The sequence below is a fragment of the Triticum dicoccoides genome, chromosome 1A (genome assembly GCF_002162155.2).
Source record: "Triticum dicoccoides isolate Atlit2015 ecotype Zavitan chromosome 1A, WEW_v2.0, whole genome shotgun sequence".
Lineage (NCBI taxonomy): Eukaryota > Viridiplantae > Streptophyta > Magnoliopsida > Poales > Poaceae > Triticum > Triticum dicoccoides.
Genome location: NC_041380.1, coordinates 286,245,560 through 286,260,267, shown reverse-complemented (window position 1 = coordinate 286,260,267; position 14,708 = coordinate 286,245,560).

The following is a 14,708-nucleotide window of genomic DNA, read 5'->3' as shown; positions in this document are numbered from 1 at the left end:
ACAAGTACTTTGCCTACAAAATGGAGGAGAATAGCTCAACCAGTGAGCATGTGCTCAGAATGTCTGGGTACTACAATCGCTTGAATCAAGTGGGAGTTAATCTTCTAGATAAGATAGTGATCGACAAAGTTCTCTAGTCACTATCACCAAGCTACTAGAACTTCGTGATGAACTATAATACACAAGGGATGACGAAAATGATTCCCGAGCTCATCGTGGTGCTGAAATCGGCGATGGTAGAAATCAAGAAAGAGCATCAAGTGTTGATGGTTAACAAGACTACTAGTTTCAAGAAAAAGGGCAAGGAAAAGAGAGGGAACTTCAAGAATAATGGAAAGAAAGTTGCCACTCCCATGAAGAAGCCCAAAGCTGGACCCAAGCCTGAAACTAAGTGCCTCTACTTCAAAGGAAATGGTCACTGGAAACGGACTGCCCAAATACTTGGCGGATAAGAAGGATCGCAAAGTGAACAAAGGTATATTTGATATACATGTTATTGATGTGTATTGTATTTGATACCGGTTCAGTTGCTAAGATTAGTAACTCGAAATAGGAGTTGCAGAATAAACATAGACTAGTTAAGGGCGATTTGTCGATGTGTGTTGGAAGTGATTCCAAGGTTGATACGATCACCATCACACACTTCCTCTACCTTCGGGATTAGTGTTGAACCTAAATAAATGTTAGTTGGTGTTTGCGTTGAGCATGAATGTGATTTGATCATGTTTATTGCAATACGGTTATTCATTTAAGTCAAAGAATAATTGTTGTTCTATTTACATGAATAAAACCTTCTATGGTCATACACCCAATGTGAATGGTTTATTGAATCTCGATCGTAGTGATACACATATTCATAATATTGATGCCAAAAGATGCAAAGTTAATAATGATAGTGCAACATACTTGTGGCACTTCCATTTAGGTCATATTGGTGTAAAGCGCATGAAGAAACTCCATGCAGATGGGATTTTGGAATCACTTGATTATGTATCATTTGATACTTGCGAACCATGCCTCATGGGTAAGATGATTAAAACTCCGTTCTCCAGAACAATGGAGCGAGCTAATGACTTATTGAAAATAATACATATCGATGTATGCGGTCCGATGAGTGTTGAAGCACGCGGTGGGTATTGCTATTTTTTAACCTTCACAGATGATTTGAGTAGGTATGGGTATATCTACTTGATGAAACACAAGTTTGAAACATTTGAAAAGTTCAAAGAATTTCAGAGTGAAGTGGAGAATCATCGTAACAAGAAAAGAAAGTTTCTACGATCTGATCGTGGAGGCAAATATTTGAGTTACGAGTTTTGCCTTCATTTAAAATAATGTGGAATTGTTTCACAACTCACGCCACCTAGAACACCACAACGTAATGGTGTGTCCGAACGTCGTAACCGTACTTTATTAGATATGGTGCGATCTATGATGTCTCTTACTGATTTACCACTATCATTTTGGGGTTATGCATTAGAGACAACCGCATTCATGTTAAATAGGGCACCGTCTAAATCCATTGAGATGACACCATATGAACTATGCTTTTGCAAGAAACCTAATTAAGCCGTTGTTTCTTAAAGTTGGGGGATGCGATGCTTATGTCAAAAGGCTTTAGCTTGATAAGCTCGAACCTAAATTGGAGAAGTGCGTCTTCATAGGATACCATAAATAAACTATTTGATATACCTTCTACCACAGATCCGAAGGAAAGATCTTTGTTGCTAAAAATGGGTCCTTTCTAGAGAAGGAGTTTTCTCTCGAAAGAAGTGAGTAGGAGGAAAATAGAACTTGATGAGGTAATTGTACCTTCTCTCGAATTGGAGAGTAGCACATCAGAGAAATCCGTTCCGATGATGCCTACACCAACTAAAGAGGAAACTAATGATGACGATCATGAAACTTTGGATCAAGTTACTACTAGACTTCCTAGGTCGAACAGAGCACGTTCCGCACCAGAGTGGTACAGTAATACTGTCATGGAAGTCATGTTATTAGACCATGGCGAACCTATGAACTATGAAGAAGCTATGATGAGCCCAGATTCCGGTAAATGGCTTGAGGCCATGAAATCTAAGATAGGATCCATGTATGAGAATAAAGTGTGGACTTTGGTGGATTTGCCCAATGATCGGCAAGCCATTGAGAATAAATGGATTTTCAAGATGAAGACAGACGCTGATGGTAATATCACTATCTACAAAGCTCGACTTGTCAGAAAAGAGTTTTCGACAAGTTCAAGGGGTTGACTACAATGAGACTTTCTCACCCGTAGCGATGCTTAAGTCCGCCCGAATCATGTTAGCAATTGCCGCATTTTATAATTATGAAATCTGGCAAATGGATGTCAAAAACTGCATTCCTTAATGGATATTAAAGAAGAGTTGTATATGATGCAACCAAAAGTTTTTGTCGATCCTAAAGGTGATAACAAAGTGTGCAAGCTCTAGCGATCCATCTATGGACTGGTGCAAGCATCTTGGAGTTGGAATATATGCTTTGATGAGGTGATCAAAGCATATGGTTTTATACAGACTTATGGTGAAGCCTGTATTTACAAGAAAGTGAGTGGGAGCTCTGTAGCATTTCTAATATTATATGTGGATGGCATATTATTGATTGGAAATGATATATAATTTCTGAATAGCATAAAAAGGATACTTGAATAAGAATTTTTCAATGAAAGACCTCGGTGAAGCTACTTATATATTGAGCATCAAGATCTATAAGGATAGATCGAGACACTTAATAGGACTTTCACAAAGCACATACCTTGACAAGATTTTGAAGAAGTTCAAAATGGATCAGTCAAAGAAAGGGTTCTTGCCTGTGTTGCAAGGTGTGAAGTTGAGTAAGACTCAAAACCCGACCACGGTAGAAGATAGAGAGAGAATGAAAGTCATTCCCTATGCCTCAGCCATAGGTTCTATAAAGTATGCCATGTTGTGTACCAGACCTATTGTATACCTTGCCATGAGTTTGGCAAGGGGATACAATAGTGATCTAGGAGTAGATCACTGGACATAGGTCAAAATTATCCTTAGGTACCTAAAGAGGACTAAGGAAATGTTTCTATGTTATGGAGGTGACAAAGAGTTCGTCGTAAAGGGTTACGTCGATGCAAGCTTTGACACTAATCCGGATGACCCTGAGTCTCAATCTTGATACATATTGAAAGTGGTAAAAATTAGCTATAGTAGCTCCTTGCAGAGCATTGTAGACATAGAAATTTGCAAACTACACACGGATCTAAATGTGGCAGACCCGTTGACTAAACTTCTCTCACAAGCAAAACATTGTCGGTGTCCTGGGAATGGGGGTACCCAGACTTGCCTGCCTGCGGCCCAGGGCGTGGCTCAGTCAGCGGACTGGTACGTCCCATCTTCATCAGCAACCATTCAAGACCCTGGCGAGGCGGACGACGCCAAGACCTCCTCAAGGGTAGTCTCCCTAGGCTGGCTCCCAAGGGGCGGAGATGTCTATACAAGGGGCACCTCGCGAGGAGCGCGTGACGTGAGCCATGACAACCAAGGCCAGGCGGGCGCCAGCGGGCGCAGAGTACTTGTTGCCTCTCTGGTGCTAAAGGGGCAAGCGAAGGCGAGGAGTCCCGAGGCATCAGGAAAAGGTTTCCATATTGGTGCAATGAGACCAAGGCCAGAAGGGCGGCAGGACGGAGGTCACCGCGGAGCCCACAACGGCGTCACCACCAGAGCCTTTGGCGGGCGAAGATCACCTTTTGTCAGGATAACTTGTACTAGTTGTCCCCCTTCAAACTGGCCGTTGTGGGATCCCTTCCCGCCTAATATTTGGGAAGAGGACCCGGGCCTATATAAATAGGACTAGTCACCACCATAGGGGCAACTCATCTTGGACATGATCCATTCCGCCAAGACCATCCACACACATACAAGCTCATCGAGCTCAAGAACACCTCTCCTCAGGAGGCTGTTCATCCCTTGTACTTGTTCATCCTTGGCCTATAAGGCAATCCACCACACCACACTAGAGTAGGGTATTACACCATGACGGTGGCCGGAACCAGTATAAACCCTTGTCTCCCTTGTTCTTCGGGTTCGATGAGCTAGGCTTAGAGACCGTTGTGAGAGTGGGCTCGCAGGGGAGAGAGATCATCATGCGCACCCCAGTGTTCGAACCTCAAGGGTTTGCCAGAACCCGTAATCCGACATTTGGCGCGCAGGTAGGGGTGCGCTGAAGCCGTTTCTTCCGTCGATCCTCGTTCCACTGCTCCATCGCATCCATGTCTGACGCTCGCCGAGCCCGTGCTAAGCGCCGCGCCATCCTCGCCACCCACATCGCTCAGACGGTGCCCATTGGCAGACCTCCCCACCGTTCTCCATCACCCGTTGCTAACGCCGCCACTGGCCTGGCAGTGAACGAGCAGCGGGCCTCATCGCTACACCCCTCTGTGCGGCGGGACGGATGCACCGCCACCCCGTCACTGACTCCGGCCGGCTCATCGTTCCACACTCGTCGCGCACCCACAGACGCACAGGCTGCGCTACTCATGGCGCGCGAGCTCCCGCGCTACCATCCAGTCGACGACCTCTACGACGACTGGCTCGACCGCATCGCCGAGCTTGTCAGCGCTGCTGGGGGCTCTCCTGCATCGTCCCTTTCGCTACCTCGACCACCTCCAGCAGCGGGCGACGTCGCCCACGGAGCGCCTCCACCACCTCCACACCAAAACAACGCCCTCGCACCAAGACGCGCAATCCTGCAGCGCGACCCGCTGCGCCGGGCACCCGCGCACGAAGAAGGAAGCTGCCAAGAAGTCCCGGGGCCACAAGGAAATGCTCCTGCGCTCTCGGCACCGCTGCCTCAAGACCACGCGCCGCCTGCGCCGACGGCGCGTGGATATCAAAACCAGGCTTCGCCTCCCCGATGGGCTCCAGTGACCATAGCAGGTTGCCGTGCCTTCACTCCCGAGCCGCGCAGCATCCTCTCGCCCGGCAAGTTCAAGCCGGACCTACCTCCGCGCTACTACGGCACCCCCGACCCCGCAGAGTTCCTGCAGCTCTATGAGCTAAGCATCAAGGCGGCCAACGACAACGAGAAGGTCATGTCGAGTTAGTTCCCTTTGGCCCTCAAAGATGGCGTGCGCTCGTGGTTCCTGAACCTGCCCGCGGGATTGATCTCCTCTTGGGGTGAGATGCGCGAGCGTTTCGTCACCAACTTTTAGGGCACTCGCGACCGCCCGCCGACCGCGGGTGACTTACCGCGCATCAAGCAGCAGCCAGGGGAAACCCTGCAGAAGTACATCCAGCGCTTCAATAACGTTCGCCTCAAGATCCCCAAGGTGACGAACGGAGCCATCATCTTCGTGTTTTCCGATGGCGTCCGCGACGTCAAGATGAAGGAAGAGCTCGCCATCCACGAGGAGCTATGCACGGCCCTGGAGATGTTTAACATGGCGACCAAGTGCGCAAGAGCGGAGGAAGGGCACCTTTCCCTCCTCGAGCTCCTAGCTGCCGACTAGGAGGACAAGAAGGCCAAGGTCAAGGACGTGAAACGCAAGGGGGCCGCCGTGCTTGCAGTAGAGCTGGAGACGAAACGTGGCCGCGACCATCCCGAGTCATCCAAGGCCAACCGCCCATTCTGCACCTTCCATAACGTTCACAGCCACAACACCAGTGACTGTCAGGAGCTGAGGGCCATCCGTGATGGGCGCTTCGGTCGACGCCCCGAGCGCAACGACCGGGGCTACGACCGAGGAGGAGGATGAAGTGGGGGACGCTAGGACGACCGCAGCCCCCGCCAGGAGTGGCATGATCGGCCTCGTGAGGACCGCTGGCAGGACCCACCTCGCGAGGGCGCCTGGAGAGACTAGCCCCGTGAGGACTAAGCTCAGGGCCACGCCTGGCTCCCTCCGCTGCCGCCACCGCCAAGGAGGAACGATGGCCATCATCAGGACGAGGGGGCTTTGGGCTTCCAAGAGCCTCGCGCCATCGCCTGCATCTTGGGTGGCGCCGAAGCCCCAGCCTCTCAGCGTATCTTCAAGAAGTTTGCTCGTGAGGTGAATGCGGCCCTTCCCAGGCTCGAGGCCACGCGCCCGCTCAGGTGGTCCAAGTGCGCCATCACCTTCAGCTCATCAGACCAGCTCAAGTGCGCGGCAACAGCCGGCGCCCTCCCGATGCTCTTCTCGCCCGTCATCAGCAACATCCAAGTCACCAAGACCCTCATCGACGGTGGCACATGGCTCAATGTCCTGTCCGTCAAGACATTTGACAACCTTCAAGTGCCATATGATCAGCTGCAGCCTACCAAGCCCTTCTCAGTAGTGTCCGATGGCTCCACCACCCCGATAGGACAGGTCCGCCTCCCTGTCACCTTCGGCCAGCGTGACAACTACTGCACCGAGCTCATCAACTTCGACGTCGCCCACATCCGCCTGCCGTACAACGCCATCCTTGGATATCCAGCCTTGGCCAAGTTTATGGCAGTGACCCACCACAGCTACAACGTCCTCAAGATGCCAGGGAGCGGCGGCATCATCACGGTCCCATGTGAAGAAAGAGATGCGGTGTGCTCCCTCGAGCGCGCCTACCAGGCAGCGACATTCGAAAACCCTGACAACGAAGGCATCGTGTATCCTCCCGAGGCCATCCCCAAGAAGAAGATGCAGCTGCTCCACCCAGGGCCTTAGGAGAGCGGAGTTTCGAGGGGTACGACCTCAGGATCTGCGCCCGCGGTCGGGGCGCGTCCCTCCCTCACATAGGAAGGCATGCCCGGCGCCCTCCTTAGGCTGGGATCGGGGGCTCTCTTCTGGAGGGCCTCAAACCTAGCCAATGTCACGAGGGAGGCGCTCGGGCACCACGCGGAGGCGTGCTTCGCTGCATGTTTCCCTCAAGAGGGCACGAGTCGAGGAGCGCCTAGTGCTCAGGAGTTCATCACCCAGGCGATCTAGGAGCTTCAGGAGGCAAGGACCGTACGCGACGACCGCCGCCCACCACCTGGCGCAGCTCCCCATCCTGGCGAGGATGGCGGGCTACGCGTCTGCATCGACATTCCAGGGCTCAACAGGGCCACATCTCAGGGACGTTTCTGGCCTTCGCGCGTTGGACGGTGTGAGGGTCCGCCTCACAACTATGTTCGCATGCCATTCGGCTTGCCGAGCGTGGTTGTCACCTTCCAGTGCCATCCGTGGAGCATCCTGGCGGCTCAGGAGACCAGGCATCATGTTGTCCTGGAAGAAATCGCGATGGTTCTTCAGGAGCCACCTGGGCCTGCGGAGCCTCCCGAGGCTCAGGACCCTGGCGGCTCGTGAGGAACAATCCTTCGGCGCGCATCTTCAGCTACTCCAACACCTCTCCAGCTACGGTATCAGGCGACTCTTTCCAGTTCATTCAGTTGGGGGTGCCCCTCGGGTAGCATCATCCCCAAGTCGCACGGGCCTGTCCCTGCAACGTGTATGCTTTTGCATCTCTAGCTTACTTTGACGGGGGCGCCCCTCGGGCTGCATCTTCCCCAGGTTGCTCGGGTCCGTCCTAGTGGCATGTGTCGTTCTTGCATCTATCTGAGCTAACCTGCCTCTTTGCTTGAGTTGTCCTATAATTGTCACCTGCTTATCCAGTACTTCGATACCCCACCCGCGACCGCCCTCGTTACCACGGGAGCCGCGCGCCGGTTGTCTTTCTTTAGTATTCCTCGCATGAGTAGGCTAGGCATGGCGTCTGTGCCCGGGTCCGTCCCTGCAGCATCGATAAACCCAACGACTAAGCTCTGTCTGGCGGGCCGGCCCTGTTCATGTCACCTCCTGGGGTTGTTGGTGTTTGGCCTTCTCATGCAATTGCCTCAGGAAATTCGTCCGACGCAAGTTGCCTAGCCATCTTGCAGGACCGCTAAAGCTACCAAGAACCAAGACCAGGCGCAACCTGCCTTGAGGTAGGGCCTCGTGAGTCACGCACTGGCTCACGGGTGCCCAGACACACCTCGTCTAGTGATACGTCTCCAACGTATCTATATTTTTTGATTTCTCCATGCTATATTATCTACTGTTTTGGACATTATTGGGCTTTATTATCCACTTCTATATTATTTTTGGGACTAACCTATTAACCGGAGGCCCAGCCCAGAATTGCTGTTTTTTGCCTGTTTTAGGGTTTCGAAGAAATGGAATATCAAACGGAGTCCAAACGGAATGAAACTTTCGGGAACATGATTTTCTCATCGAATACAACTTAGGAGACTTAGACCCTACGTCAAGGCACGTAACAGGAGGCCATGAGGTAGGGGGGCACGCTCTACCCTACCAGGCACGCCCCCACCCTCGTGGGCCCCTTGTTGCTCCACCGACGTTCTTCTTCCTCCTATATATATCCACGTACCCCCAAACGATCATATACGGAGCCAAAAACCTAATTCCACCGCCACAACTTTCTATATCCACGAGATCCCATCTTGCGGCCTGTTCCGGAGTTCCGCCGGAGGGGGCATTGATCATGGAGGGCTTCTACATCAACACCATAGCCTCTCCGATGAAGTGTGAGTAGTTTACTTCAGACCTACGGGTCCATAGTTAGTAGCTAGATGGCTTCTTCTCTCTTTTTGGATCTAAATACAATGTTCTCCCCCTCTCTTGTGGAGATCTATTCGATGTAATCTTCTTTTTGCGGTGTGTTTGTTGAGACCGATGAATTATGGGTTTATGATCAAGTCTATCTATGAATAACATTTGAATCTTCTCTGAATTCTTTTATGTATGATTGGTTATCTTTGCAAGTCTCTTCGAATTATCAGTTTGGTTTGTCCTACTAGATTGATCTTTCTTGCAATGAGAGAAGTGCTTAGCTTTGGGTTCAATCTTGCGGTGTCCTTTCCCGGTGACAGTAAGGGCAGCAAGGCACGTATTGTATTGTAGCCATCGAGGATAACAAGATGGGGTTTTCTTCATATTGCATGAGTCTATCCCTCTACATCATGTCATCTTGCTTAAGGCGTTACTCTGTTTTTAACTTAATACTCTAGATGCATGCTGGATAGCGGTCGATGAGTGGAGTACTAGTAGTAGATGGGCATCTCCATAGCCCATTGATACGCCTAGTTGATGTGAGACTATCTTCTCCTTTTTGTCTTCTCCCAACCACCATTCTATCCCACCTATAGTGCTATATCCATGGCTCACGCTCATGTATTGCGTGAAAATTGACAAAGTTTTGAGAATGTCAAAAGTATGAAACAATTGCTTGGCTTGTCATCGGGGTTGTGCATGATTTAAATATTTTGTGTGGTGAAGATAGAGCATAGCCAGACTATATGATTTTGTAGGGATAACTTTCTTTAGCCATGTTATTTTGAGAAGACATAATTGCTTTGTTAGTATGCTTGAGGTATTATTATTTTTATGTCAATATGAACTTTTGTCTTGAATCTTTCGGATCTGAATATTCATATCACAATTAAGAAGAATTACATTAAAATTATGCCAAGTAGCACTCCACATCAAAAATTCTGTTTTTATCATTTACCTACTCGAGGACGAGCAGGAATTAAGCTTGGGGATGCTTGATACGTCTCCAACGTATCTATAATTTTTGATTGCTCCATGCTATATTATCTACTGTTTTGGACATTATTGGGCTTTATTATCCACTTCTATATTATTTTTGGGACTAACCTATTAACCAGAGGCCCAACCCAGAATTGCTGTTTTTTGCCTGTTTTAGGGTTTCGAAGAAAAAGAATATCAAACGGAGTCCAAACGGAATGAAACCTTCGGGAACGTGATTTTCTCATCGAATACAACTCAGGAGACTTGGACCCTACATCAAGGCACGTAACAGGAGGCCACGAGGTAGGGGGCGTGCCCTACCCTACTAGGTGCGCCCCCACCCTCGTGGGCCACCTGTTGCTCCACCGACGTACTTCTTCCTCCTATATATATCCACGTACCCCCAAATGATCATATATGGAGCCAAAAACCTAATTCCACCGCCGCAACTTTATGTATCCACGAGATCCCATCTTGGGGCCTGTTCCGGAGCTCCGCCGTAGGGGGCATCGATCACGGAGGGCTTCTACATCAATACCATAGCCTCTCCGATGAAGTGTGAGTAGTTTACTTCGGACCTACGGGTCCATAGTTAGTAGCTAGATGGCTTCTTCTCTCTTTTTGGATCTCAATACAATGTTCTCCCCCTCTCTTGTGGAGATCTATTCGATGTAATCTTCTTTTTGCGGTGTGTTTGTTGAGACCGATGAATTATGGGTTTATGATCAAGTCTATCTATGAATAATATTTGAATCTTCTCTGAATTCTTTTATGTATGATTGGTTATCTTTGCAAGTCTCTTCGAATTATCAGTTTGGTTTGGCCTACTAGATTGATCTTTCTTGCAATGGGAGAAGTGCTTAGCTTTGGGTTCAATCTTGCGGTGTCCTTTCCCGGTGACAGTAAGGGAAGCAAGGCACGTATTGTATTGTTCCCATCGAGGATAACAAGATGGGGTTTTCTTCATATTGCATGAGTCTATCCCTGTACATCATGTCATCTTGCTTAAGGCGTTACTCTGTTTTTAATTTAATACTCTAGATGCATGCTGGATAGTGGTCGATGAGTGGAGTAATAGTAGTACATGCAGGCAGGAGTCGGTCTACTTGTCTCGGACGTGATGCCTATATACATGACCATACCTAGATATTCTCATAACTATGCTCAATTCTGTCAATTGCTCAACAGTAATTTGTTCACCCACCGTAGAATACTTATGCTCTCGAGAGAAGCCACTAGTGAAACCTATGGCTCCCGGGTCTATCTTTATCATATCAATCTCCTACAACTTAGGTATGTACTTTGCTATTTACTTTGCCTTTATTTTACTTTGCATCTTTATCATAAAAATACCAAAAATATTATCTTATCATATCTATCAAATCTCACTCTCGTAAGTGGCTCTATAGGGATTGACAACCCCTATTTGCGTTGTTTGCGAGGATTTATTTGTTTTGTGCAGGTGCGAGGGACTCGCGCGTAGCCTCCTACTGGATTGATACCTTGGTTCTCAAAAACTGAGGGAAATACTTACGCTACTTTGCTGCATCATCCCTTCCTCTTCGGGGAAAACCAACGCAGTGCTAAAAGAGGTAGCATCTAGCCATGCCGTGCAAGCCATGTGTCAGGGCGGGGCTGTACATGCCCCGGGGGCTCCACTCAGAGGGAGCCCTCACCTACGCACCAGTGGGAGCACCATGCTCCGCGCTGGTAGTCGACACGGTCGAGGAGCGGCTATGCCCGTGCAAGTGCGAAAGCACTACGCTCCGCACTGGTGATAAACAACTGAGGGCGGCCCATGGCCGTACCAACCTCAGGGAGCCACCCGGCTCAGTGTCCAGCCTCACCGCAATGCTTCTCCCTCGGGAGAGTCGCGCGAGGGGGCTGGGCACAAGGGCTACGCTCAGGCCTCGCCTAGCGTATGCCGCCCTACCAGGTCCCTCGGACCTGGTCGTCGCGCACCCCTCCCGAGCGAGGACCTCGGCGAGGACAGGTATGAAGGTCTGTTTGAGCGTCAAGGCGGACTCCTGGGCATCTCGACTCAGGAGCCTAACTGGCCACGTAGCCTCTCACCCCTTGGTTCCGTCCTGGTGATTCGGACGGCCGAACGGCGTCTGAGGTATGCGTGGGGTCGGGCCCTGCCGACGTAGAACCCTAAGGCCTATTTTTGCATTTCCTTCCCGCAGGCCGTTTGCACGTTAAGGGGGACTCCTGAGCATCGCGACTCAGGAGCCTAACTGGCCATGTAGCCCCTCACCCCTTGGTCCTGTCCTGGTGATCCGGACGGCCCAACGACGGCTGAGGTATGCGCGGGGTCGGGCCCTACCAACATACAACATCAAGCAAACAGGAAGGAAATCGCGGAACCTAAATAAATTATTACACAACATATTGTCCTCCAAACACCAAGCAGAGTTTTAACGCCTCCACGAGGCACGTCACATGTCACAGGGAAGTTTGCAGGAAAATAAAATGAGAAGGAGCGTTGTCCTTCACCAGCAAGCCTTGTCTTCAGCCTTGGACGCCGTCGTCAGGGAGTGCCTTCCCGTCGGTAGCATCACCGTCGGCCGCATCGTTGGCCTCGGTCGTGGGATTGGCGGCACTGTCGGTTGGAGGTGCAGGCTCGACGGCGAGAAACTTCTTTAGTAGGGCCTCCACCCGGCCCTCCACAACTGTAGCAGCTGCACAGCGCTCCTCCTCCACGGGCTCGAGCAGCTCGCCGAGGTCAATGCCAGGGTTGCGAAAATGTAGATGGCTGAAGACGCGTGTCAGAGCTGAAGAAGAAAGCGCGCGGGCCTCCCCCTCCACCATGGGGCCGATCCCGTCGACGACACCCTCGAGCGCCACGACAAGATAAGGAAGCATCTAAGCGGGGCCTTCATCGTCTGTCACCAGCAACTTCTCCAAGCCCTTCTCGTAGAGTGCCCCTAGTGCCTTGCGGGATCTCTCATCAAGGGACTTGAAGGCCGCGTGATCCTCAGCCAGAACCTTCGCCTTGGCTTCCAGCTGGGGTTTCTCTGCCTCCACCTTCCGCTCCACCTCCTCTAGACGGCTGCGCTCCGCGGCATGCGCCCTCGCCAAATGCTCCAACTCAGTGTCACGACCGGTGACGGTGTCCTCTCGGGCCTTCATCTTCTCCTCCTCCGCCTTACGACTGCGAGCCTTGGCCGCGCGCTCGTTGCACATGGTCTCCAGCTCGGCCTCCATCGACTGGTAGCACTCCTTGGCGGCTTCGATGTCCTTCAATGCCATCTCGAGGGCGGCTGTGGCTTGGTCGGTGGCTCGCTTGTCCTCCTCGGAAACTGCCATGGCCTGGCCCAACGCTGCCCTGACAGACGCATTGGATTGTAGCCAACCCGAGATCAGCTCCAGGCGCCCTGCCACCAGGCGACGGATCGGCGCCTTGAAGGTCGCCCCAAAGCCGCCAGCACAGAAAGGGCCTCCTCTAGGGCGTTGGGCGAAGCGGAAGGATCGCGAGCCAGCTGTGCGACCGGAAGAGGAGGCTGCGTTGTAGCCAAGACCTGCGAGCTCATGACGGCAGGAAGAGAAACAGGGAGCTCCTGAGCCTTGGCAACGTCCGCAGGTGAGCTGGAGATGGTCGCCTCCGGAGCCGGCTTGGCCAATGAGGTCGTCTTCTCTTGAGGGCGGTCCACTGGGCTTCGTGAGGACGACCGAGCGTGGGAAGTAGGGGGCCTTCACCGGCTTTCTGCGCCGGAGGGGGTGCAGCCAGGCCAGGCTGCTGGGCCTTCGAAGATGCGGCCGCCCCCCTCTCTTCTTCTTCTTCTTCTTCTTCTTAGCCGATAGAGTCGGCCTAACAGTACAAGAAGAGAACATCATGAAGTAGCAACAGAAGTGGGAGCAAGGACAAAGTCAGGATGAGGTGCTTACTGGTCCACGACGGCGTAGTCCCGCCGCCTCTTCAGGAGCGCGGAGCCCAGGGGCCTCACAGCATGGGGCGCCGGCGCGCGAGCCCCCGGAGTAGGTGAGGCCGCGATAGCCGCGGTGTCAGAGCAGGAGCATCGCCCCGGGAGACTAGTGCCGACCTGCTTTTTGTCAGGACCCCAGTCGGCGACTTCATCGAGGGGGTGACCCTGGACCTCGTGGTGACCCCAGCAGGGGGCAGGACCTCCCTCACCGGGTGGTCGCTGTCGTCAGGCAGGGCGCGAAGGAGATCGGCCTTGCGTGGAGGGAAGGTCTCCCTGGCCCCCTCCGGGGTCGCCTCCGAGTCCTGCTCCTCCTTCCCACCAGAGTCGTCGGAGGACACCACCACCGGAGCCGTCACCATCGGGGCCTCGGAGGACATCGGCGGCACAAGCCCATATTCATTGAAGACGGGCATGGCGGCAGCAATCTCTGCCCCGTCAGCACGGCGGTACAGTGGAAGATGTGAGTCTGGCGGAAATCCCTGGTCCTCCCCGACCAGGAGTCGCAGGGCTGCGTCCAGCTCCTCGTCGGATAGAGAGTCAGGGCGCATGCGGAGGTTGTCCCCCTCATCCTCGAGCTTCCAAAGGGGGTGTGAATGCGCTTGAAGCAGGGCCAGGCGATGCGCCAGAAACTCCTTGAGTATCATGGTCCCCGTCAGCTTCTACGCCCTCGGGTCATTGGGCTTCAGGTCAGCGGCCATCTTCTCCAGCACATGCTTCGCCCGGGAGTCGGAGAGCTTCGCGCTGAGCCAACTCTCATCAGAAGAAGGCATCCCGGTCGGCAGCGACAGCCGGGGGTAGGAGCACTTGGCGTCCATAAGGACCCATTTGATCCTGAAGCCCTCAACCTTTTCCCCCCTTCGAGATTGCATTGGTCCCTTTGGTTGCGACGAAATTGGCACATCCCGAGCAGTGGCCGTTCTTGATCCGAAGGTAGAAGAAATGGCGCAACAGCGCCACAGATGGCATCACCCCCACAAATGCCTCACAGTAGAAGGCAAAAATTGACAGGAGGAGAACGGAGTTGGGATGGAGGTGAATAGCATGGAGGCCGTAGTGGCTGAGCACGACGTAGAAGAAGTCGGAAAAGGAAGGAACCAGCCCCGCGAACACGCTGTTTAGGAAGAAGGGACAAAAGGTGCTACCCGGAGCCTCAACTTGGCAGAGCCGTCCTGCAGCGCCGCTACTCTTCCCTTGTCGTCGTCACCCACCGTCATCCGGCACGCGGCGGCGAGCTTATCCTCTAATATGGTGGGCGCACTCAAGGCTGGCTC